The sequence below is a fragment of the Poecile atricapillus genome, chromosome 19, assembly GCF_030490865.1.
Source record: "Poecile atricapillus isolate bPoeAtr1 chromosome 19, bPoeAtr1.hap1, whole genome shotgun sequence".
NCBI classification, from domain to species: domain Eukaryota; kingdom Metazoa; phylum Chordata; class Aves; order Passeriformes; family Paridae; genus Poecile; species Poecile atricapillus.
In genome coordinates, this window is record NC_081267.1 from 5,627,281 (window position 1) to 5,649,648 (window position 22,368).

Below are 22,368 nucleotides of genomic sequence, written 5' to 3' on the forward strand. Positions count from 1 at the left end.
CCAGCAGGACGGCGTCGGCAGCGGGGTTGTCCTGCAGCCGGGGGCCATGCTGGGCTGGGAGATGGAGCAGGAAGGAAGGGGGAAAGGTGTACTGACTTCCTCCTCACCTGCCTGGGTGTCCTGGAGCATCTTCCTCTTCCTCACAGCCTCCTTCTCCATCTGGACAAGGTCTGGGAATGGGAAATACTGGTTTAGGAAAAATACAATTCACAAGCACATTGGGTATGGGGGTTCCTCCTGCCCACATCCATCTCTAGAAATCACAAGCCTTCCATGAAAACCTCCAAAACACCAAGATTCAGCCCTGAAAATGCCTCCCAGGAGTTCCCCATCTCTGGTCTCTCCCCTTTGGTGTTCAGGGGTTCCCCACTGTCCCAGCTGCCAGGGGTCACACTTGTACTGGGGGTCCCCTGTCTGCTCGGTCCCTGCCCTCCCCAGGCTGCTGGGAGTACCAGGAATCCAAAAAGCTCCCCCTGTTTCCATCTCCCCACTCAGGGATGCTGGGACCCCCAGTGTACCCCAAGGGGCATTTTCCGCTCAGCTTTGCAGTCCTTAATTCTTAAATATCCCCACCAAAAAAATCCTGGTTTTGTATAAGGTTAGTCCCTACCTAACCTCCCTTTTCTTTTCCCTATCCCATTGGCTGTAACCCCCCTGTATCCCCTGGCCACCCCCTCCCCCAAGTTTAAGAGAGCACCTGAGGAATCTCAGCCTCTTTCTTGCCCCGGGCGATCCACATACAATAAACCCAGGACCACGTCTCGTAAGTCTGAGCCTTCTTTGTCTAAAATACCTTAGGTCCATGTTGGATATATTTTGAGACCCCTTCCCACCCGTGTTCTGAGAAGGGCGGACACATCCCCATGGGGGACAAGACTGAAGGGGTTTGTGGAGTATTTACAACATCTTCCTCCCTCTCCTCCCCTTCCATCCCTACTCCTTCTCCTCCCTAACTCCACCTCCTTCTCCTACTTCCATCCCTTCTCTCTCTCATTCTTCATCCCTCCTCTTCCATCCCTCCTCCTCCTCCCCCAGGAGCAGTGACACCCTCGGTGCCCCGTTCCCAAACCCCTCACAGCCCACGGCAGGAGCGGGGATGGAGCCGGGACAGGTCGGGATGGGCAGCGCGGGGCTCTCCGCTGCTCCCACCCGCTGGGGACGGGGGGAACCCGGCCCGGGGAAAAGGAGAGGGAAACTGGGAAAATTGGGGGCTGCAGATCCAACCTGGGGCTGGCTGGGGACCCTGGCTGGGGACTGCCAGCCCTTGGGGCTCCTCTGGGGAGATGCGGGAGGGGGAACACAGAGAGGGCTGGGGGATCCCAGGAGTGGCAGCACTGGCAGGGACTGGTTTGTACTGGGATCATCCTGGCAGTGGCTGAGATTGCACTGGCTGTGTACTGACATCATACTGGGATCATACTGGGATGATCCTGGCAGTGAGTAGGAGCCTGCAGGGGGCAACTGAGACCAGGTTGTGAGGAACTGGGAATATGCCCTGCGCTCCCCAGAACCCCGGGACTGCCCCCCATAGGTCCCATAAGTCTCCCCCAGACCCTTCAGGATCCCCGAGTGCCCCCTCAGCGCCCGTTCGGGACCCCCCAAAGCGTCCCTGGATCCCTGAATGCTCCCGACCCCACAGATTCCCCTTCCAGCCACTGCTGGGAATTCATCTCCCATCATCCCACAACACAGTTCCGCGCCCAAACCTCCTGCCGTGCCCCGCGCCCTAAAGAGCCCGGTTACAGCTCCCCAGGTTCCCCCCAAGTGCTCCCGAGCCGTATACATTCGCCCGAGCACCTGCAGCACGGCTCGGACGCAAAAGTTTTCTCCAAGCGCTTCCCCACACCGCCGAACGCGCCTTCCGAGCCACTTCCGAGACTACAGCTCCCATCATGCTCCGCGGCGCCCATAGAGCGCTATTCCAGCCGGGACTTCATTTCCCGTCATGCCCCGCGCCTCACCGGAACCCATTGGAGCTGCGCCTACAACTCCCGTGATGCTCCGCGGCCCCATTAAACCGTATTATACCGGCGCCTACAACTCCCATCATCCCCCGCGGCCCATAGATTCATGTTACAGCCCCCCAAGTGCCCGCCCGGACCCCGAAGGGCCCCCAGATTCCCCTCCCTGACCTCCAAGTGCCCCCCTGGACCCCCAAGTGCTCCCCCGGACCCCAAATTGTCCCACAGAATCCCTAAATGCCCCTCCAAGTGCCCACCCGGCTCCCCCAAGTGTCCTCCAGACCCCCAGGTGCCCTCTAAATCCCTTCCCAGACCTGAAACTGCCCCAAATGTTCCCCAGAAAAGTTTCCATGGACCCCAAAGTGGCCCCTTTTACCCTGTCTGAGAATAATTTCAAAATTATGAGTAACGGGCTAAAAATAGCAGAAATTAGCATAAAGAGGGAGAAATAGTGGTCAGTTAATTAATGAAGGGAATTGTGGTACTTAGAGCCAGAGAACAATAATGTTTTGTTCCTGAAAATGTATCAATTCTTTTATATAAATGCAAAAACAAGGTTATAAGAATACAGAATAATATTATTATAAAAAGTAAAATTTTATTTTTATAAATTAATTAGATTTTAATGATAAAGAAAAATTGATAAATGTTCTCAATGTTTTGGGATGTCAGTCCCACGTAGGCGATGTCAGACATGCTGAGGCTCGGGGTGAGGAGCAGGTTGTCCAAACAGGGGCAGCCCACAAGGGGCTCATTCTTCTCTGTGACCAGACCTCCTCAGGAGACATTCAGCATCAGGATTGTAAAGAGTAAATCGTGACCTCCTGATCAGTACAGAAGGATGTTTTACAGTTTGAACAGTAGAGTGTTGTCACCGTAAGGTGCCTTCTTTGTTAATATACCTCATGTTGTGACATGTTTGGTAAATACCAATGTTGTTGTACCAGCCTTGTTAATGCCACCTGGCCTTGTCTATTGCCTCTGCTGCTCCCGGCACCCCCCAATGGCACCGATGGCAGCACCCAGTGTGTAGATGAGCCCAACTCCCATGGGGGGTAGCACCCAGGAGAAGTGGATTAACATCCAAAGACCTCTAGAATCAGGGAGCCATGGCACAAACTGGACTCCAAACTACACTGATGAGCAAGGGAGAACATTGAGCAACTGGCTGATGTTCTGGACTTTGTCACCATAACTAAACAACACTTGCTCTCCACGACTACCCAGGATTTACAGTAAACCAGAGTCCTTCTAGAGACTCTACTGAAGACAGAATCTCCAGCTCTGCCCTGTGGCAAAGCCGAACATCTCCTCCTCTGGGTCATCCATCGGGAGCAGCATTGAGCTCCCCCACCTAGAGCTGCCCTCAATAAAGGCATTAAAAAGGAGCTGCTCTCCTTGCCTGCTCTTTTCAGAAGGACTGAGCCCGTGGCAGAGTGACCCACGCTGCAGCACTGTGAGGGGGCTGTTCCCCATGGGATGGACTCAGCTTGGAGAAGTTCCTGGAGAAGTCTCCGGTGGCAGAGAGCCCAGGGTGCAGCAGGGGAACGACTCCTGTCCCTGAGCAGGGGGAAAAGCCCCGGGGGATGGAGTGACCATGGCCCCATTCCCTGTGTCCCTGCACTGCCGGGGGAGGAGGCACAGCTGGGAGGAGGAAGGGGTGGGGGGAGTTGGTTTTAAGGTTCTTCCTTTATGTCTCATGATCCTGCTCTGAGTTTTTGGAGTTTTCTGCCAGAAATCTCTCTCCTCCCCCACTCATCCACAGGGATTTGGGGCAGTTTTCCCTTTTAGGGGGAAATCCGAGTGATGCCCTGATGCTCCTAATTAGAGGTGGGAGAAGTGAGGCTCCAGGGCTTCCCCCTGAGCCGGAGCCACCGAACACCCAGGGCAGGGAAAGGCGGGCCGGGAGCTGCGGAGAATTTTGTTTGTGTTGGGAGCTCAATGGCGGCTCGGGCCGGGCCCGTTCCAGGGCTGTTCCTCATCCCCGCCCTTCCCCTCACACAGCCCGGGGGGCCCTGAGAGCGCGGGGCGGGGCTGTGCCGTGTGCAGAGCCCGCCGCTGGCTGCGATTGGCTGCTGCTGCCGTCACTCGTGGTTCTGGCGCGCTCTGATTGGGCAGAGCGGGGACAAGCCCGGCCCCGCTTGCGCCCCCAGGGCGGCCGTGGGGCAGGAGAGCCGCCATTGCCGGAGCGTCTGTGCGGGCCCGGCAGCGGCGGCAGCAGCGGCCGGAGCCCGGTGAGGCGGCGGCGAAGCTCGGAGGCGGCCCCGGCCATCGCAGGTGGGAGCCGCGCTCGGTTCTGCGGGGGCTCGGGGCTCGCTGCGGGCCCGGGAGGGGGCGGCAGGGGGCTGTGGCGGGTGGGTTGTGCCGTGGCCGGCCCGTGTTGGCCCTGGGCTGAGGGCGCTGCGGGAGCGGCTGCCTGCGGTCTCCTTCTCGCTGCGGCCTCGGCAGGAGCCGGTGCCGGAGCAGCGCTGGCTCGTCCCGGTTCGTGTCGGTAGCCCGGAGGTGGCTGCGCTGTGCCCGGGGCTGGGCGAGAAAATTCCCGGCGCCAGAGGTTTGTGTGGCCAAAGGAGCCAGAGGAGTGGTGTGAAAGTGACTTTATTGCTGCCCAAAGGGAGAGGCCATGGGGCATTTGCCGTGCGTTCTCTCCAGTTGCTGGAGGACGCGGCCTCGTTTTTGTCCTGATTTTCCCGGCCGCGTGTCCCTGTCCCTTTCCCCACTGGCGGAGGTGCTTGGAAGGTTCAGACTTCCCGATCTGCCTCCTGCATGTCCCGGTTAATATGTACCCACCACTTTTGTAGAACATCCGATATTGATGGCTCTGTTAAGTCTTTGTTGTTCTGGAAGTTCAGGAATTTAGCAGGACTTTGTCTGAGCAGTGGTCCTTGTCAATTAGTAACATTTTCTGAAACTGATGCTTTCTCCCATTGCTTCCTTATGTGCAAGTCCCTGGCCCTATCTCCAAGCAGATTCACTCACTGACTCTGTTTTTTCTTCCTGGCTGTTCTTTGTTTTTGGGATTGCTCTCAGTGCCCTCATTCTCTGTCCTTTTGTAGCCGTTTGTGGCTCAGGCGGCCTGGCTGCCCCCTGCATCCCCTTGCTCAGCTGCTGAATGAGCTGCACTCAGCAAGGTGTCCTGCATGGTGAAAAGATGAGAGTTGCTGTAGAACATAAGAGGAGAAAGTACATTCGTTTAACCCATGGTCTGCCAGGGAACCACAAAAAAAGTTGCCCATTTCCATGTTTGGACCAGTATATGAGCTGCTTTCTTATATCTTTTGTTATCTGTTTCTCCACTTTTCCTTTGTGTTCTGTTTGCCAACAGCAGTTTGAGTCATTTAACTTTCCACAAACTCTGCCTCTTTTTTCTGCTAAAAGACAATCTGATCCCATCCCATGGTGAAATGTTGTGTTCCTCATCTGGGTGGATTGGTTGGGAAGAAAGTCAGGAACTGGAGCTGTCTGGTTGGGTATTATTTTGAGGACATCCTGTAATCTAATTATGCCATGGAAATGATAAATGGTTTCTCTGGCTCCTGATATGAATTTGTCAGGGTTCCCAGGGCCTGGTCCATGGTGTTGCAGGATTTGTTCTGGTGGCCGTTCATCTTTTCCCCATTTTTGGGTGCTCCCTCCAGCCAGGGCTCCATCAATTTTTGGCTTTTCTCTAATTAAATCAGCTCATACTTGGATTCCCAACTGATTTCCCTTGGGGTAACAAAAACCCCAGTGCTCTAATTCACCCTATATAACACAGAAAGTGAGAGCACAAGTTAAGGTGGGGACTGGGATGATTCCCGCCCATTTTTTATAGTGAAGTTTTCACAACAATCTCCATTTGCTGTTTTCCTTTGCAGCTTAACCAATTTCTGTGTCAGTCAGATATCCTCACCATGGGCTCTGCCTTTAGCTGTGCAAATTCCCCCTGTGCCCCCAGGCAGAGCTTGGGGTGAGGGGCAGAGGAATTCAGCCCAATTCCTCCCCCAGGCAGGAAGACCCTGGTACATTGTCCAGGCTTTGCCCCAGAGGTGTTAATTTCCATTTCTAAAGCTCCTCTCCTGGCTGCCTGGAAATAATCTTCTCTTCCAGGGCAGCCATGGGATGACTCACATGAAGGGCTCCCTCCCCCATCTGCTTTTTTTTTTTTTTTTTTTTTTTAACAATTTTCTATTAACTCTTTCCATTTTAAAGGGCTACCTTTCAAACTCTTCTAGTTTTCAAAATGCAGGTTAAAGGTGAACATGGAAAAACCCATACCATAATTTTGCTATCACTAAGAGCCACGCACAAACATAAAAACAAAAATTAGAAAGCAATCAAGTATTTTCTTTTACTTCTCCTCTGACTAAAAACTGATTCTCACACCCCTGGCCCAAACAGAACTTACAATATAAAAGTAGAATTAATACGAAAAATTCTTCTAATGGTGTAATCCTTTCACTGAAACTGTGAAAAGCAAAAACTCTCCAACAATGTCTTTAGAGAAATAAAGCATTACTTGATTCTGAACAGAATCATTTCAGCCACACATAGTCTGCATGTGCAGAGAAAATCATTCCATGACATGTGAGTTTTACCAGATGTTTCCTAAACTTTATACAGTCTGAACCCATAGAAATCCATGGGTTTAATATTCATTGTTTCCAAGTTGTGGAGTTCTAGTGTTTGGTTTCCTGTTGCACCTGGATTTCTGTGCCTCTGATGTGAATTAGGTCTGCATTCCTGGATTTCCTGCTCAGCCTTTTCCAGACCAGGTGTCTCCAGCTGTGCCAGGGCAGTGTCTGGGGTAGATGTTGGTTGATGTTTGCTGCTGGGCCTTGATGTTTTGTTGATGGTCGTTGTCTTTGTGGGAATCTTTTGGGCTATTCCCAGTCTGTTGAGATGTTAAGCTCATCTCTGCTGAGTGGTGGAACATCCCTTAAAAAAAACCTTTAAAATTCCTTTCCCCAAGGCAAATGCAAACGAAGCCTGACTGCAGAAATCCAATAAAAAATAATTTTACACTTGGTATATTTTCCAATACTCTAATCCCAGCCAGCCCAGAGTGTAATTGAGAGCCAGAGTGGAATTCTCCCGGTGCCTTCCCCAGCAGCTGTGGCGAGGGCAGGCACAGAAAGCCCTGAAGCTCCAGCAGTGCCAGCCAGGATTGTCCCGCAGGGGCTGGAGATGCCAAAGGAGGGTGCCCAGGCCGAGGATTTGAGCAGAGGATCTGTGGGCAGGCCCAGGGGCTTCCCCCGCTGGGGAGCCCTGGCTGCTGCTGCCTTGCCTTCAGTGCAGGCTCAGGGGCGGCCTCCCATCCTCCTGCTGCAGCCGGGAAATCCAAATCTCTGGGGCTTCAGAGCCCTTGAGCCGAGGCTGAGGGGTCCCCCCGTGTTCAGCTGTGCTGGGGCTGTTTCTGTGCTCAGGGACACTTGGAATGGGCCGTGCCACTTGGCCACCAGAGCTGCTTCTTTCCTCTGCTTCGGCAGGACCCGATGTCCTGGTTGGGTGTGTCGTAGTAGAGATGGACAATGACACCTGTTTCTTCTTCCATCACAGCCAAAGCTTTATTGCACACAGCTTATATTTACGTGGTTATCAGAAGGCACCGTGCTTAATTCCAGTTGGTTGGGAACTCAGTTCACTGGTTGGTAATGGTGAGTGTACACATCAATCCAAACTTTTCTCTCTAACAATGTTTACATACTTTTTCTACTGATTCCCATGGGACAGATCCCTTGTTACTACAGGTGCACTTGTTTTTCTCCCCAAGAATAGTTTGTTATGTTAACAAACTTTTCATTCTCAAGATGTTTTTGCCTGGGAACTTATCAGGCTAGCTGCTAGCTACACTAAGCCCACGTAACAAATCCTAAACCATGATTTTCCAAGTCCTTTCTTTTGTAAGGTTTTACCTTTATGTGACAGGGTGTTGTGGACAGCAAAGTCCAAAGGTGGGTGTGTCTCAAATCTCTCCCAGCCCGGGTCTGGATCTCTCTCAATTCAATGCAGGCATGGGTTTCTTCCCAGCCCCCTCTCTTGGCTGTTCAAACAGGAGACTGGGTTAAACCCTTCCCCTGTCCTCAATTCTAAATCCTCCTGTGCCACTGAACAAGTTTCATACTGCAGTCACCGAGCTCTGCTCATCCATTTAGAGGCTCTGTTGGGGTGCGTGGGACAAGGTGAGGAGGGGTCCCTGGGGGTCGTGTCCCCCCTCGGGAGCGCCTGTGACTCCCCCATGTCCCCCCCATGCCGGGCTCACCCCCTTTTGTCTCTGCCAGAGCTCCTGACCCAGCTCCTGCTGTGCCCTGGGAGGGGCTTTGGGGAGCCCCCCTGGGACCCCCTTGGATCCCCATTCCTGGGCCCTGGGACCCCCCCGCATCTCCTTCCCCAGCTCCGGGACCCCCTGCACCCCCTTCTCCTGCACCAACAGCGCCCTGCACCCCCTTTCCCGGGGATCCCCCCCTGCCAGCCCCTGGATCCCCCGGTTCCGTCAGCCCGGGGACCCCCGGAGCCCCATTCCCGGCCATCCCGGGGCACCGCACCCCCAGGCCTCCCTTTCCAGGGAAAGCCGAGCTGGGCACGGGGCTCTCCAGCCGCTCTGGGACATCTGATCACCCAAAGGAGAGGCAGAGAGCAGCAGAGAGAGAGAGAAGGAGATTGGGAATCGGGACTCGGGCTCCCAGCGCCCACTCCTGCTCCGCCGGGGCTGGGGAGCCGCAGCCGCAGGAAAAATGGGATCCGCGGATCCCGGGGCTTCCCCCACTTTGGGCCGAAGCCGGCGGGTTCCAGGCAGAGTTTGAGCGCAGGGCCCGGGAGTTCAGCCCAGTTTGTCCCGGTGGTCCCGCAGTGCGCGGCTGAGGAGGGTCCCGGGGGATCCCGGGAGGGGATCCCGGGGAATTCCCTGGAATTGTCCCGTCCCCTCCCCCCGCGCTCCCTCGGGCACTTTCGCTTCCGCCATGGCCGCCCCGCGCCGCCGGGATCTGCCCGGCGACCGGTGACGTCACTGCAGCCTCGGGCTGCCACTGGCGGGCAGCAAAGAGCGGCGCCAATGGCGGGGCCGGAGGCGGCTCTGGGGGCGGGGCCGGGGCTGTGGGCGGGGCCGCAGCGGAGCAGCGCGATGGCTCCAGCGCTGGGGCCGGGGGCGCTCCCGGGGGGCGGCGAGAGGTGAGGGGGACCCCCGGCACCGGGACTCTTTGATCGCCCATTCCGGAGCGCCGAGGGGCCCCTAAACCCCCATTCCTGGGCGCCGCCATCCCACCGAACCCCCATTCCCGGCCGTGGGTCCCACCCTGCACCCCCTTATCCGGCACCAGGAACGCCTGCACCCCTTTCCCGGCCCTCCCGCCTCTCGCAGCCCCAGAGCCCCCTTCTCCTTGACCCATTTACCCCCTGGACCCCTATTCCTGCCTCTCCCAGCACCCAGCCCCTCCTTTCCTCAGCACTGAGGACACCCGGGACCCCTATTCCCAGCCATCCCGGCTTTCCATGCCCTGTCCTGGCAATGGGGACAGCGGGGACCCTTGGAGCTCCCTTTCCTGGATACAGGAACGCCCTGAACTCCAGCCACATCTAGCCAGCCCCAGCCTCCCCTCTTGTCAGTCCTGGCATCCCCAAATGCCCTTCCCGGCTCTCCCCGTTCCCCCTTTCCTTCAGCCATGACCCCCCCGATCCCAAATCTCCAAATGTCCCCCCAGTTCTCCTCTCCCTGCGTTCCCTGCACGCAGCGCTGTCGGAGCCCGGCCCGGGCTTCCCGCAGTCCATGTCCATGGGGTCCCTGGCTGGGATCCCCTTCCAGCGCCGCCGCAGCGAGCGGGGCCGGGCGAAGCCGCAGCCCCGGGGATGGCGGCCGGAACCGAGCCGGGATCTTGGGATAGCCAGGGCTGGGATCTTGGGATAGCCGGGGCTGGGATATTGGGATAGCCGGGGCTGGGATATTGGGATAGCCAGAGCCGGGATATTGGGATAGCCAGGGCCGGGATATTGGGATAGCCAGAGCCGGGATATTGGGATAGCCAGGGCGGGGATATTGGGATAACTAGAGCTGGGATATTGGGATAGCCAGGGCTGGGATATTGGGATAGCCAGAGCTGGGATATTGGGATAGCCAGAGCTGGGATGTTGGGATAGCCAGGGCTGGGATATTGGGATAGCCAGAGCCGGGATCTTGGGATAGCCAGAGCCGGGATGTTGGGATAGCCAGGGCCGGGATGTTGGGATAGCCAGGGCCGGGATGTTGGGATAGCCAGGGCCGGGATGTTGGGATAGCCAGGGCCGGGATGTTGGGATAGGCAGAGCCGGGATATTGGGATAGCCAGGGCTGGGATATTGGGATAGCCAGGGTGGGATATTGGGATAGCCAGAGCTGGGATATTGGGATAGCCGGGGCTGGGATATTGGGATAGCCGGGGCTGGGATATTGGGATAGCCAGGGCTGGGATATTGGGATAGCCAGGGCTGGCACAAGGAGCGGCACCGGCACGGGGCCAGCGGGGAGCTGCAGATGCTGCAGCAGCGGCACAGCCAGAGCGGGGCTGAGCGGGGGGAGCCGGGGCTGGGGGATCTGTGGGGCTGCGATGGCAACTGTGGCACCGCCATGGGGATCCCTGAGATCCAGGCTGAGGGATTAACAAATTCCCTGGCTCACAGCTGCAGGGAATGTCTCTGGAAATATGTCAGATATGGGCAGGAGGCGCTGGAGTGTAAAGGTGGGGAGGGCAGAATTCCCATGGGAATATGGGAATGGGAATGTGGGATTTGGGAGGGCAAAATTTGGGAATATGGGAATTCCCACGGAAATTCCATGGATGGATCTCAGACATCCCATTCGTGTGAGACCTCCATGGATGGATTCTACTGCTGTCCAATTCCCATGTGTACTCTGTAGATGGATCTCACTGCCATGCCATTCCCATGGAATTCCATGGGCAGATCTCCCCATCCCACTGCCATGGGAGCTCCAATCCGGTTCCCCCCCCCAACCCCATCCTGGGTATCTCCCTGTTTTTTGCCATCCCCACCCCGTACCAGACTCCTGGGGGTCCCCTCATGACCCACCCAGCCCCCCCAAGCTCTTCCTGGGTCCCCCCTCTTTCCCCCACACCGGGAATTCCTGGGAGTCCCCCGGTGTCCCCTCCCCCAGGACTTTGGGGGTCTCACCCGATCTGTCCGTGCACCCCCAGATTCCTTCCACAGCCCCTCTGTGATGGTGGAGGGTGGGGGCCGAGTGCTGGTGACCCCCTGCCTGCAGCAGATCCAGCGGTGAGGGCAGTTCGGGGGGTCCCTCAGCATTTGGGGTCCCTGGGATTTGGGGTGACCCCCCGGGCCCCCCAGGATCTCCCTGAACACGCTGACGCTGCTCGTGCACAGTGAGAAGGTTCAAACCCGGCACGGGGTCCCCAGCACTGCCACCCGCATTGCCCAGGTACCCCCAAACCTGCCGAGAACCCCCAAACCCCCCAGGACACCCCAACCTCCCCTGATCCCAAACCCAGCCCTGGATGCTCCAAAAACTCCCCAAGACTGCAAAACCCCATACAGACATTGAGAAGGTTCATACCCGGCATGGGCTCCCCATCTCCATCACCAGCAGGTTCCCCAAAACAACCCACCCCTAAAAATGTCACTTAAAGCCGTCATGATCCCCCCTAAGAAGGGGTTTGTGGAGCTGCGGCCGCACAAACAGCCTAAAATGGGGAGGAAAAAAACCCTCTAGTGGTGGGATCCCCCCAAAAAACCTGAAAAAGAGAAAAACTCCTCTTGAGAGGGGCCTGAAGACCCTGAAAGGCCCTGGAAGAGGGACAAGATCCCCTCCTCTGCTGGGGCCTCCCCGAGCCGGGAACTCTCCCGTTCCTGCACTCGGGGGAGCCCCGAACGACGGCGGCTCCTGGGCTGAGCCCCCCTCAGCCGGGGCTGCGGGGGCAACTGGGGGGGCTGGGACGGGGCTTGGGGGTCCTGGGGTGAACTGGGGGACCCTCAGTGCTCCCACCTCCCCCTGTCCCCCTGTCCCGCCCCGTTCCCATTGTTCCCCCAAACCTCCGCTGCCCCCAGCTGGGTTTGGGGGGGACCCAGCCCTTTCCCATCGTGTCCCGGCCCGGCCCCGCTCACCCGAGGGCTCCGAACCACGCCCAGGGACAGAGGAGGGACACAGGAGGAGGAAGAGGAGGGACAGAGGAGGAGGAAGAGGAGGAGCAGGAGGAGGAAGAGCTGGAGCAGGCAGAGGAGGCTCCACGTGCGCTCCCCGCTCTCTGGATCTGCAGCTCCTTCGGGACCATCGCCCCCCATCCCGCAGGTGCCCGGGGAGGGGGAGCTCGCCCCAAATACCCCGGGGGTCCCTGGGTTTGGGGCTTTTGGGGGGGATGTTTGGGGATGGCAGGGCTCCAGAGCCGAGCCGCAGATGCCCCTCGGGGGGACCCCGGGGGTCCCCGGGAGGTGTTTTTGGGGGGTCCCGGTGGCGGCAGAGCCCCGGCAAAGGGGCCGGGGGGATGCGGGTCCCCCCGCGGTGGGGGTTGGGCTTCCCGGGCCGGGCCCCCCGAGCTCTGCCGGGGCCGCGGGGGCGGGGGGACCCCGGTTTTGGGGAGCCCCGGGAGAGCCGCGGCTTCCCTGAGCGGGGACCCCGAGAGGGGGGGACCCCTGGGATTGCCGGGACCCCGGGGGGTGCTGAGGCTGGAGGGGCGGCATGGCCGGGAAAGGGGTTCGGGGCTCCCGGTGCCGGCAGTGGGAGCCCAGTTGCTCCCCCCGTGTGGTTCCAGTGTCCTTGGCACCGCAGGACAAGCCAAATCACTCCCAGTCATTCACTATTAGGGTACAATTTGTCTCCATTTTCCCCAAATGTTGTCTCAATTATTTCCCCCACTTTTGCTCAATTTTCCCCCAATGTATTCCCATTTTTGCACAGTTTTATTTAATTTTTCCCCAATTTCCCCCCATTTTTATTTCATTTTTTCCTTATTTTTTCTCTATTTTTCCTCATTTTTATCCCATTCTCATATAATTTTTCCCCATTTTTATCCTATTTTTTTTTATTTTTCCCCGTTTTTCCCCATTTTTCTCCTTTTTTCCTCCATTTCCCCCTTTTTTATCTCATTTTTTCCTCTATTTTTCCCTATTTTTTTCCCCATTTTTCCTCCACTTTCCCTTAACTTTTTCCTCATGTTTTCTCATTTTTTCACAGTTTTTTTCTCCATATTTAATCTACTTTTTCTCAATTTCCCCATTTTACACCACTTATGCTCCGTTTTCCCCCAATTTTTTCCTTATGTTCTCTCCTATTTTCTCCATTTTCTGCCACTTTTCTCCCATTTTTCCTTCACTTTTACCATTTTTATTCCCATTTTCCTCCATTTCTCTCCCAGTTTCCCCCTTTTTTTTCCCATTTTTATCCCAGTTTATTCTCATTTTTCCCCATTTTTCCCAATTTTTTTCCATTGTTTTCTCCATTATTTTCCCAATTTTTCCTCCATTTCTCTCCCATTTCCAGCATTTTTTTCCTATTTTTATAGCATTTTCCCCATTTGTCTCTCATTTTTGCTCCATTTTTCCTCCATTTTTCTCTCTTTTTTCCCATTTTTTCCAGCTTTTTTCAGATTATATTTTTCTTTCTTTTCCTCACTTAATCCCTGATTTTTTTCCATTTTTCCCAATATTTTCCCCATTTTTTTTCCTCCCTTTTTTCCCATTTTTCCTGATTTTTCCCTATTTTTTTCCCAAATTTTTCCTGGTTTTTTCCATTTTTTTTTTCCTGTTTCTTTTCCTGATTTTTCCCTTATTTTTCTCAATTTTTTTCAAATTTTTTCCCATTTTTTTCCTGATTTTAGCCTCTGATTTGTCCCAAATTTTCCCCATTTTTTCCTGATTTTTGCCTGTTCTTTACCTAAATATTTCCTGGCTTTTTCCCATTTCTTTTCCACTTTCCCAGGGTTTTTTTCCCCGCCATCTTTTCCTCATTTTTTCCCTGATTTCTTCCTGGATTTTTTCCCAAATTTTTCCTGGTCTTCTTCCTCTTTCATTTCCTGATTTTCCCCTCTTTTTTCCCAATTTTTTCCTCCATTTTTTTCCAGATTTTCCCCCATGTTTTTCTGATTTTTCCCTGTTCTTTTCCCAGTTTTTTCCAGGTTATTCCCTAATTTTTTTCTAAATTTTCCCCTGATTTTTCCCTGTATTTCCTAATTTTTTTTCCTGATTTTTCCTGATTTTTTTCCAAGTCTCTTTCCTCTCTATTTTCTTGATTTTTCCCATTTTTTCCCAATTTTTTTCCTGATTTTCCCCATTTTTTCCTGATTTTTCTTGATTTCTTTTCCTGATTTTTCCTCTTTCTTTTTCTGATTTTTTTCCCAATTTTTTCTTAAATTTTCCTTGATTTTTTGCGGTTTTGTTCCCATTTTTTTGCCTAGATTTTTCCATTTTCCTTTCCCAAATTTTTCTGGTTTTCCCCAATTTTTTCCTGATTTTTCTTCATTATTTTTTTCTGATTTTTCCAGGTTTTTTATCCTTTTCCTGATTTTTTTCCCTGATTTTCCTTTTTCTTTACAATTTTTTTCTGATTTTTTTCCCAATTCTTTTTCTGATTTTTATGCAGTTTTTCCCCAAATATTTCTGGCTTTCCCTTGATTTTTTCAATTTTTTTCCAAATTTTTCCCTGATTTTTTTCCCAGGGTCTTTTTGTCTTTCTTTTCCTGATATTGTCCCTGATTTTTCCCAAATTTTTTCATGCTTTTCCCATTTTTTCTCTTCTTCTCCCAAATTTTTCTAGTTTTTTTTCAGTTTCTTCTCAAATTTTCCTGGTTTTTCTCATTTTTTTTCCCATTTTACCAGATTTTATTCCTCTTTCTTTTCCTGATTTTCCTCGATTTTTCCCAGTTCTTTCCCATTTTTTTTCCTGATTTTCCCATTTTCCCCAAAATTTTCCTGTTTTTTCTTGATTTTTTCCTTCTTTTCTTTTTCTTTCCTGATTTTTCCTCATGTTTTCTGATTTTTCCTGATTTTCCCATTTTTTTTCTGCTTTCTTTCCTGATTTTTTTCCCTGAGTTTTCCTTGAGATTTCTCCTTTTTTTTTTTTCCCCAAATTTTTCCTGGTTTTGCCAATTTTTTGTCAAATTTTTCCCTGTTTTTCCTAAATTTTTCCCATTTTTTCCCTGCTTTTTCCCCGATTTTTTTTTTATTTCTCCCTGAGGTTTTTTTTCTGTTTTTGCCCTGATATTTCCTCTTTATTTTCCTTGAATTTACCCTGGTTTTTTTCCCATTATTTCCCCATTTTTCTAGTTTCCTTTGCACTCCCAGTCTAATCCCAGTCACTCCCAGTATGAGGCCAGTGGCCCCCAGTTGCTCCCTGTCAGTGCCAGTATGACCCCAGTAGCCTCCAGTGTGATCCCTGGGACTCCCTGTCTCTCCCAGTATATCCCAGTCAGCTCCAGCACGCTCCCAGTCATTCCCAGCTCCTCCCAGTTCCTCTCAGCATGATTCCAGTTGTTCCCAGCCACTCCCAGTCAATCCCAGTATGATTCCAGTCACCCTCAGTGGGATCCCAGTCTCAGCCAGCAGGGACCCAGCTGCTCCCACTGTGATCCCAGTATGATCCCAGTTGAGTATGATCCCAGAATAGTTGCAATTCTTCCCAGTTCCTACCAGTATGATCCCAGTTGTCCCTGGAATAGTCCCAGTCCATCTCAGCGTGGTCCCACTCACTCCCAGTTTCTCCCACTGTGGTTCCAACTGTTCCCAGTATGGTCACTGTCACTCCCAGTATATCCCAGCTGCCCTCAGCATGCTTGTCCTCATTCCCAGTCATTCCCAGTTACCCCAGTAAGGTTCCAGTTACCCCAGTACAAACCAGTCCCTGCCAGTGCTGCCACTCCTGGGATCCCCCAGCCCTCTCTGTGTTCCCCCCTCCCGCATCTCCCCAGAGGAGCCCCAAGGGCTGGCAGTCCCCAGCCAGGGTCCCCAGCCAGCCCCAGGTTGGATCTGCAGCCCCCAATTTTCCCAGTTTCCCTCTCCTTTTCCCCGGGCCGGGTTCCCCCCGTCCCCAGCGGGTGGGAGCAGCGGAGAGCCCCGCGCTGCCCATCCCGACCTGTCCCGGCTCCATCCCCGCTCCTGCCGTGGGCTGTGAGGGGTTTGGGAACGGGGCACCGAGGGTGTCACTGCTCCTGGGGGAGGAGGAGGAGGGATGGAAGAGGAGGGATGAAGAAGGAGAGAGAGAAGGGATGGAAGTAGGAGAAGAAGGTGGGGTTAGGGAGGAAGAGGAGGAGGAAGGATGGAAGGGGGGGAGGAGAGGGAGGAAGAGGAGGGACAAATGAGGATCAGGGAAAGGAGAAGGAACCACGAGGTCAAGCACTCCCCGAATTCATAGCCCCTCACCCCCCCATCCCACAGGTGACCGAGGAGGGGTATCCTGGGTGGTCCCTGGGTTGGATTTTTTCAGGGGGGATATTTAAGAATTAAGGACTCCAAGGCTGAGCGGAAAATCCTACTTGGGGGGACATTGGGGGGTCCCAGCATCCCTAAGTGGGGAGATGGAAACAGGGGGAACTTTTCAGATTCCTGGCACTCCCAGCAGCCTGGGGAGGGCAGGGACTGAGTAGGTGGGGAACCCTCAGTACAAGCAGGACCCTCAGCAGCTGGGACAGGGGGGAAGCCCAGAACACCAAAGGGGAGACACCAAAGATGGGGAACTCCTGGGAGGCATTTTCAGGGCTGAATCTTGGTGTTTGGGAGGTTTTTATGGGCCAGTTCTCCGGGTGAAGCTGGTGACTTCTAGAGATGGACTTGGGTTGAGGGACCTTCAAACTGAAGATACTCTTCCCCTGTTTTACCCAAACCAGGATTTTGCATTCCCAAATCTTGGCCCGATGGAAAAAGAGGCTGCGAGGAAGAGGAAGGTGCCCCAGGAAACCCAGGCAGGTGAGGAGGAAGTCAGTGCCCCTTTCCCCTTCTCTCCTGCTCCATCTCCCAGCCCAGCCTGGCCCCCGGCTGCAGGACAACCCCGCTGCCAACGCCGTCCTGCCGGGGACGCACTGGGGGGATCTCCTTCCCCTTCCCTCTGGCACGGAGGCAAATCCCATCCTCTCCTTGTCCTTCCTCCCCCAGACAAGGAGCTGAGGATGGAGACCAGGGAGGACAAATCCCCACAACAGAACCTCATGGAAGAGGCCGTTTTGAGCAGCTCCACAGTGCAGGAAACCAATGGGGAGGAAAAGCCCCAGAGATCCCACAGGAGGAGGGGCTCCAAACCCATCCCAGGGTGCTCTGAGGAGGAAAGACCCACCCTGTGCCGGGAAGGCGGCCGGAGATCCAGCCAGGGCTCTGAGCTGGTGGTCCATGAGCAGCTTCAGGATGGGGAGAAGCCCTACAAGTGCTTGGAGTGTGGGAAGAGCTTCAGCCAGAGCAACAGCCTGATCTGCCACCAGATGATCCACACTGGGGAATGGGCCTACGAGTGTGGACAATGTGGGAAGGGCTTCAGCTGCAGCTCCCAGCTCATCATCCACACTGGGGAGAGGCCCTATGAGTGTCCTGAGTGTGGGAAGAGGTTTCAGAGGAGCTCCCATCTGCTCGTGCACCAGCGGATTCACACGGATGAGAGGCCCTTCCGCTGCCCCGACTGTGGGGAGGGCTTCAAGCAAAACTCTCACCTCATCACCCACCAGCGCATCCACACTGGGGCGAGGCCCTATGAGTGTCCCCAGTGTGGGAAGAGCTTCAGAAACAGCTCTAATTTGACCATTCACCAGAGGACCCACACTGGGGAACATCCCTATGAGTGTGGGGAATGTGGGATGACCTTCAGATGGAGGTCCCAGCTGACCATCCACCAGATGATCCACACTGGGGAGAGGCCCTACGAGTGTCCTGAGTGTGGGAAGAGGTTTCAGAGCAGCTCCACTCTCCTCAGGCACCAGCGGATTCACACGGATGAGAGGCCCTTCCGCTGCCCTGAGTGCAGGAAGGGCTTCAAGCGAAACTCCCACCTCATCACCCACCAGCACATCCACACTGGGGAGAGGCCCTACAAGTGTGGGAAATGTGGGAAGAGGTTTCAGACCAGGTCCAGTCTCCTCCAGCACCAGCGGATTCACACGGATGAGAGGCCCTTCCACTGCCCCGAGTGCAGGAAGGGCTTCAAGGACAACTCCACCCTCATCAGGCACCGGCGCATCCACACTGGGGAGAGGCCCTACGAGTGTCCCCAGTGTGGGAAGAGCTTCATCCAGAAATCTCACTTGACCCAACACCAACAGAGGCACCAGTAAGGGAAGCCCTGTGAATGCCCCAAGTGCAGGAAGAGCTTCGTGTTCTGCTCCAGCTCCATCCCCCATCAGAGGACCTTTGTTGGGCAGGACCTGATGACCCACGTTCCCAGTGATCTGTGGTGGGCAGACACTGAGCTGGTGGTCTTTATATTTTGGTTTCAATTATCTTTTGATTAATCTTCATCCCTTTAAAACCAACAAATAGTGGTAAAAATCAAGAAATTCATCAAAGGCATCTAAAACCTCACGTTACTAGTGCTACAATGGAATCTGGGAGATACATGGGAGTATTTGGGGGTATTTGGTGTAGTTGTTTCCATTTCTGGGCACTCAAAGAGACGAGCGGGTTTGATCTGTCACCTCAAAACCTCTCAATGCCACTGAATCCTACTCAGTCCCTCTCCAAAATTATTCAACTCCACAGCCCCTCTGGGTGTGATGCCTTAAGTTTTATATTTTTCGTATTCTGCGCTGCCTAGGTTTGTAGCTTTGAACTTCATATTAATTGTTAGTGAGCTCTCTTCAGAGAGTAGGTAGACAAAACAATTCCTTTTCTAGCTTGATAGCAAGGACAATTGTTAGAAGTTTCAGGTCCAAAAGTATAAACAAGGGTGGACTGAAGAGAGAAAACAAGAAGTACAGGACTTCATCATCTGAAGCTGTAATTGGACAGTGAACAGATTGCAATATCCAGATGGACCTAAACTTCTAAAAATGTGAGACCTTGTGATCAGTTGTCCATTTTTGTGACCATTTCTTGTTCATCCTGGGTGTAGCCCTGGCCAGGTTCTTGTACTGCCCAAGGTCTGTCCTTTAAGGCCTTTTAATAAACTTTATTCTTAACTCTGTCCAGCCTCTGTTCTAGGTCAGCCTTCTGAAGGCATCAGGTGGAATGGGGTTGGAAGGGGACTGGGTGAAGTGGGATGCAAATCAGGGGAGGGGTGAAATGAGAATTGGGTGAGGCAGGATAGGTGTGATAGAGTTTGGGAGGTGTGAAATGGGGGAAATAGGGCTTGGGAAGGGGGTCTTGATGTCCAGCAGGGATGGGATGGGTTGAGGTTGGGACTGGGGAGGTGGGGTGGGGTCTGCAATGAGACAGCCAAAGTTTGGGGATGATGAAGGGAGGGGGAGCCCATTACTGAGTGAGTTTTTGTGTGAGGTGCCCCTGCCCAGGGAGGCAAAGATTTAGTTTCAAATGAACATTGTTAAAGTGAGAGGTGTGGGCAAGAGGGAATTCCATCCCTCTGCCTCGGAGGATGGGCCCTGCAAGCCCAGGGAGAAACTCCACCCTGGGCCCCTTGTGGGGAGGCAGCCCAGGGATTTCGGATTGGGTTTGGGCCCCTGGGGTTTCTCCCTTGCTGTGTTCCCAGTGGTCCCTGACCTTGAACTCCACCCTGGTTCTCAAACCCCATCTCCCTGCCTCTGTTTGGGGCTGTCTCTGGATCTGAGTTTGTTCCTGAGCTGAATAAATGTTTTCCTGAGCAGAATCCCATCTCGTTGGTGTCCCATGCCTGTTCCTGGTAACTGTGGCCTCCCTGGACATGATCCTGGGGCCCCGGAACGCAAGACCCCACAAAATTGAGACCTACCCCCAGACCCCCCCAAAAATCCTGAAATTCCCTAAAATTCACCCAAATCCCTCAAAATTCCCTTCATTTCCCTAAAATGGCCTTTTTGTCTCCCTCTAGGACCAGGTGCCTCCACTGGATCTCAGGGACACCCCCAGGAATTTGGAGGGGATCTTTCCTCCCCTGCCGCCCACAAAAACCCGTTACTTTTGGGAAAAAAACTTTCCCAAAAATTCCTTGGATTCAAGGGGGAGGTCCCCCATTTTTGACACATTTTTGGGGGGGGTTCTCCCCCAAATCTTTAATGTTTTTTTTTCCTTTTTTTGCTATTTTTTGATGGTTTTGGCGTGTGAGGTTTTTTTGGAGGAGGTTCCCCCAATTTTTTGAGGGGTCCCTCAATTTTTTTAGGGGGGAATCATCCCCTCCCTCAATTTTTCCTCTGTCCCCCTTCTCCCAGATTTGGGTTGGGGGGGGGTCTTTTTTTTTATTTTTACCTTTCTTCCTCCCTATTTTTTTTCCCTCTTTTTATTTATGTGCACTTAATTTGGGGGGCTGAGGCACAGGAATTTTGGGGAGGGGTCGCCTGGGGTGTGTTGGAAAAGTTGGGGACAACCTCCTCCCCAAAAAATGGGAAAAATCCCAGGAATTCTGGGGGTTCCCCCCCACCCAAACTATGAAAGATGTGAAATAAAAAATTCATGTTCTCAGGTTTTTTGGTGAGTTTTGGGGAGGGAGTTGCAATTTTGGGGGGCTTCTCGGGAGGGGTCACCAGTTTTTTGGGCAGGATCTCCTGAGTTTTGGGGTGGAATTTGGGAATTTGGGGGGAATTTGGGGGTTTGGGAGAAATTTGGGATTTTGGGGAGAATTTTGGGTCTTTTAGGGAAGGATTTGGGATTTTGGAAAAAAAACCTGGGTTTGGGGGAGAAAATTTGGGGGTTTTAGGGGGAATTCGGGGTCCAGGGATAATTTTGGGGAGAAGGGATTTGGTTGCTTAGGGTCACCCCCCGATATTTTTGGGGAGGTATTTGGGATTCTTGGGGGAGAAAATTTTGGTGATTTCAGGTGTAATTTGAGAATCTTGAGGGGGGATTTGGGATTTTGGGAGCATTTGGTAGTTTTGGGGTGAAAATTTGGGAGGTGGGGAGAATTTTGGGGATTTTGAGAAATTTGGGGGTTTTGGGGAAAAATTTGGGATTTTTGGGGGGAAATTTGGAGTTTTGTGGGGGGATTTTGAGTCTTGGGAGGATTTGGGACTTTTGGGGGGGTATGGGGGTTTTGGGGTTTTTAGGGGGATTTGGGAGAAATTTTGGGATTTTTGGGGAGAAATTTGGTGGTTTTGGGGGGAAATTCTGGGGTCCCAGGGGTATTCTAATTTTAGGAAGGGGATTTGGGGATGATATTTTGGGTTTTGGGGGAATTTCCATTGATGGGGAGGGGCATTTTGGGGAGGCATCCTGAATTTGGGGAGGGGTCTCAGGGGGGATTCCCGATTTTAGGGGAGGGTTTGGGGTGGATCTGGGGGGATTTTCCAGCAATGGGGAGGCATCTTGGGGATGGGATTTGGGGAGAGGTCTCATCAGAGCCCCATCCTGAGCTGGAAGCGGGGGGGATGTTGGGAGTGGAATCTGGGGAGGATCTGGGGGGAGATTTTCCATCCATGGGGAAGGTTCCCGATCCTGGGGCAGTTCCTGAATTTGGGGAGCAGTCTGGAATTTGGGGGGGTCTCATTGGGGCAGCAGGTGGAGCTGGAAGCGGGGCACGATGTTGGCGAAGCCGCTCTCCAGGGGGGCCGTGGGCAGCTCCTCGGGGGGTGCCGGGGGTCGCGGCCGCAGGCGCTGCAGCAGCGAGGTCAGGAACAGGAACAGCTCTGCCCGCGCCAGCGCCTCCCCCAGGCACAGCCACTGCCCTGTGGGGAGGGGGCGTCAGCACCGCCCCACCCCAAAGGGTCGGGGGACCCAAAAGGGTCTGGGGATCTCTAAAGGGTCTAGGGTACCAAAAGGGGCTGGGGTCCCAAAAGGGGCTGGGGTCCCAAAAGGGGCTGGGGTCCCAAAAGGGGCTGGGAGTTTCAGGGATTGGGGATTCCAAAAGGGCCGAGGGGATTCCAAAGGGTCTGGGGACTCTGGGGGCTACAGGATCCCAAAAGGGTCTGGGGTCCCAAAAGGGTCTGGGCTACCCCAAAAAGGGTCTGGGGTGTCCCTAAAGGGTCTGGGAGCTTTGGAATTGGGGTCCAAAAATGGTCTGGGGGTTTCAGGGCTGGGGGTCCCAAATGGGTCTGGGGTCCCCACCCCGAGGAATTTTGGGATTCCAAAGAATGTAGGGCCCCACCCCAAAGGAATTTGGGGATTTTTGGGATTCCAGAAGGATCTAGGACCTCACCACAAGGATTTATGGGATTTTTGGGGTACCCACTGGCCGAGAAAGGCACAAAGGGCTTGTTGCACTGGAACTGACCCTGCTCGTCCAGGAAGTTCCCAGGGTCAAATTTTGGGGATTTTTGAAGGATTTGGGGTTGTTTAGGACCGAGCTCAGCAGGGGGTAAATGTCTGTGTCCTGTGGGGTCAGGTGTGGGGTCATTGGGGTCATTTGGGGTCAGGTGTGGGGTCAGAGGAGTCCTTTAGA

At 53.7% G+C, this 22,368-nt stretch overlaps 1 pseudogene; it reads right to left on the minus strand.

Annotated features, from left to right (window-relative positions):
* Window positions 1–22,368, minus strand: part of LOC131586379 (uncharacterized) — a 712,054-nt pseudogene that overhangs the window by 653,530 nt on the left and 36,156 nt on the right.